This window comes from Cyprinodon variegatus, unplaced genomic scaffold (assembly GCF_000732505.1).
Source record: "Cyprinodon variegatus isolate N-32 unplaced genomic scaffold, C_variegatus-1.0 Scaffold991, whole genome shotgun sequence".
Classification (NCBI taxonomy): domain Eukaryota; kingdom Metazoa; phylum Chordata; class Actinopteri; order Cyprinodontiformes; family Cyprinodontidae; genus Cyprinodon; species Cyprinodon variegatus.
The window spans coordinates 224,373-228,708 of record NW_015151444.1 but is presented as its reverse complement, the minus strand read 5'-3'; positions in this window follow the sequence as shown (position 1 = coordinate 228,708).

The window sequence follows — 4,336 nt, the reverse complement described above, 5'->3', positions numbered from 1 at the left end:
TCTCCTGGGATTGGTGGATAGGAATCGGTGTTTGAAATGCAGTTAGCGCCACCTACGGCATAGGAGTGGAACAGTAATGTTTATTTTCCCGCACTTTGCTTCTGCTTTTCTGTTGTATACAAAACCCAAAACCTTCAAGTAAATGCACAGCAGCTGAAGCGGAAGTTGGACTAACTGAAGTTAACTAGTGTAACTGAGACTAACTTTAGTTAGAATATAATGAGTTGTTATAAATTTATTATATATATAAATATATGCTGTGTAGTTAAAGCCAACCATCACATGTATCTGATGTTTATTTGCAAACTGTAACGGCTTTTCAATAAAACCTCATCCTATGCTCCAGGCAATTACTAGTATTTTATCATTCATTTATTCCCTTAGTTTTATCTTTCAAGTGGGCTTGCTCTCTTGCAAATGGGGTGTTTCTATCAAGTCTAGCAAGCATTTCCTGTTATTGTGTTTACTTTATCTTATAGTGAAACCTGGCTGTTCTACACTCCTTTGATTTCGTTCTTAATCTATTTTTAGCCATCTTACAATAATCTTTTGAGCCTAGTAACAAAAGAATGCAACTGAAAATAAATTGCTATCTGAGATTAATAGAGTTTTCTGTATCCGTCTACTGTAATTGTTATATAGGCTGAGCTCCCCATAGAAAATTTTCACAAGATCTGGTTTTTGTGGACATTCTTCCTTCAAAGCAAAGACTTCCTCATTGAAAACATCCCATGAAAGTTAAAATTGCATGTTTCCCTTTGATGGACATTGACTTTTTTATATGAACATTTGTGAATTATATAAGTCTTGTGGGGGTCTTGCAGGGTCTTTGATGAATTAAAGCATCTTACAGCATTTGAGATTACCTTACTTAGACAGCCAAACCTTGATATGATGACAGTTGTTTTGAATGTCCTCAACTTTAAGGCTATTTTCTGAAGATGAGAAATGATGATTTGAAATTCTTTCCAGACCCTTTAAATCTATTACAATAAGCTGTTATAAGGTTCTTTCTGTAGACCTCAGACAGTTTTTTATACCCCACCATGGTGTTCACAGAAAACAGAAACAAATCTGGAGCTCAAAATCATGTCATATAAAGCCTTTATAAACATATTCATAGTTTTCATTACATTTTTGTCCAGATTTAACGGGTTGGTTTCTCAGTTTTGATTTGTACTTTCTCTCAGTATTGTTAAAACTAATGTTATATATGAATAATTAGGGATAAATGATTTGCCAAAAATCAAAATTGGGATTATCTCATCCAATATTGCGATTTTCCTTTGCACTGAGCACATGCATGTAGATATTTTTTCTATTTTTTCATGACTTTGAAAAAATCGCTTGCCCAGAGTCCATTGTTGTAGGAATTTACTGTTAGTGTGAAAAAGTTCTTACATTTCATGCATGGATCTGGGTTTTAGCTACAACAATATCTTCCTTTCTATGTGGTGGCAATGGCACTTTAAGTGCATTAAAAGGCTGGCATGAGAAATTTAGCATCTTACTCTTTTTAAATGTAATGAGACTAAAACTAGCATTTGAAAATTGCGATTTGCTAAACTGCCATTATATTGCAAATGCAGTTAATTTCCAAGCCTTATGCATAATGACAAATCTGTAACAAAATACAAGATATCAGAAGATTTTATTAGTTGCATTTTATTTGTTTCAGTTTTGGAATAGTGCTGAATAAATAATGTAGCGATAGAACTATTTTACGAAATAAAATAGTATTATTTTTTGGCTTTGATAAAATTTAACTTTAATATATAATTTTCCAGTTTACATATGTTTCTTTTATATTTTACAGCAGTTTCATTTGAAGTCCTTTACTTGTCTTTTTTCTTTCTTATGGACTCTATGTTTACAATTTTCTTGTCATTGTTGATATTAGTTGTGTTGCATTCTGAAAGTTGTGGGTTTCATTCCAACTTTCTGCCCTGTCACATGTGGATGTACTGTGAATTAAGAAAATTCGTCCAAGGCTACCTCCCGATTTCCATATCTTCATATTAAGTTGTGTTTGTGCTGTAGTCTGGCTTAACGAGCTGTGTATATCTCTGTGAGTGATCTGGTCAGGATGACAAGAAAAGCCGTAATAAATACACAGTATTATTGCTTTTTTCATGTCATTATCAGGTAATTTTAAAAATTGCCTAAACACTTTATAAATACTTAAGATACCCTACTTAACATGCAGCTGTGGAGACACAGGTTGTTGGTCACCACTCTAAAACATAACAATCAACTACAGACTACTAATCTCTGTTTATTCACTGGATATTTGATAGCCCAAAAAATGTGAAGTTACCTGCCGCCATATTGGTACTCCCCACTCTCATGGAGACGTGCCATAAGAATGTCTAAGTGTTTAGCATTTTGCCACAAAAACAAGCAGTTTGCTGGCTCTGGTAAGACATTTCACAGGTAATTTTACAGTCAGTGGATGTACTAACCAAGAAAATCCATATATACGCCGATATATCTGATAGTATAGTGTAAAAACACTTTTTTTGTTACATGTATATTTGATTTTTGAAATGCATATACTTTTGTATATGTATATTTGAATGTGAATTTTCACTACATGTGTAACTTAAATTATTAAAGGTATTCAATCACTGGATAGTGTATGTGTGTTTGTGTTCATGTGTACATACATACTTGTATGTATAGTATATTCAAATGATCAGGTACTTGTATGAGCAAAACGCAGAATATGAATTTCACGTTGCCTGTTTTTTTGCCAATTTATGTGATTTTACTAGCGTAGAAACTGAAGCTCTGTGGAGTTAATGCATTGGTTCATTAATTTAGTTCTATTGTAAATCTATGTTAGATTTAAAGGCTAATGCACAGACACAGTATTAAAGTATATGGCATCATGCATGCAAAATTTACAAATAGGAAAATACTATAGCATTAACAGATATGTACTTGTAATTAAGTCTTGATGTAAAACCTTGAAATTATATGTAATATGTAATTACCATAACAATGTAATTATTGCATGTATATTACATGTAGATTATCAGTTAAGCACTTTTGGAAAATTTGTATTATTATTAAAATTTGCATTAACACAAATTTTGTTGTGATGGATTTGTATAGTATGTTTGGTACATTTGGTACCGGGCCGCACAGAAAAAAAAAAAAAATAAAATTTATGGAGGATCAGAGTCTGAGTGATGTTTTATTTTAAAAAATATAAAAAATTGGGTTATTCTCTCGCAATTACATCAGTCGGCGCATCTGTGCCTCTTGACACAGGTTAATTCAGGTCAAGAGGCATCCTATCTATAACCCTAACCCGCATCCTATTTCCTGCAGTTAGAGCGACCAAAGCAAACTATGGAGCAGACTGGATATCAGGAGCACACTTCATGTCATTGTCTCCGGACCAGCTTGTTTTGGAGAAATAAGCTCAGGGCTCCCACTAATTCAACATATTGGTCAGTTTTATTTTCATGATGTCTGTATTTGATTTTATGCCAGTTGGATCATTTTACATGATCATATTTACCCCCACATTTTAAAGGCCGGTCCGTGAAAATATTGTCTGACATATAACCGGTCCATGCAGCAAAAAAGGTTGTGGACCGCTGTTGTGACCTGTGTAGCTATATGGCAGACCGTGACTTCACTCCACCCTTTTCTACCAACTGACTATCAGCAATCTAGTGAATAAACAGAGATCAGTGCTACAGACCCATTCAATAAATCAGTCAATTTATTATAGTAACCAAATGAAACTAATCTTATGAGGTAAAGATTTGTGTTTTTAAGTGCTTATTAAAAAAAAAAAAAACATGCCATGACAAAAATCTGATCAATATAGAACATTTTCTTTAGAAATATGGCCTTCATGTTAAATAATATCCATTTGAATTTTTTTTTTTTAAAGGTAAATTGGCTGTCAGTGTCAGATAAAAAAAATTGACATGCAAGATTTTTGCATTGCTTGTATATGCCTGTAGAGACAGTTTACTAAAAGTTTGTACAACAGAAGTAGGCAAACAAGAAACAGAATTTTCGAAACCAACTTGTAGGAGGGTTATCCCCCCATCATCATTATATATCAAGTTAGTTTACTTTTATTTATTCATTTTTTAGGGTTGTCTTGTGCATGTTGTTTATAGCATTTTAAAAGTAACATCTGTGTTTTTGTTTAATGAAGCATGTCGTCGGGGGTCTGGGCTCAGACCCTTGTGGTTTGTTATTTGGGAGGCCAGAAACCAGCCTGTAACTTCAGCTTTCAAGCTTAAAATCAATAACAATTTGAAAAACCATAACCCACAATGGCAAAAAAAAAAACGAAAAAAAAAACCAC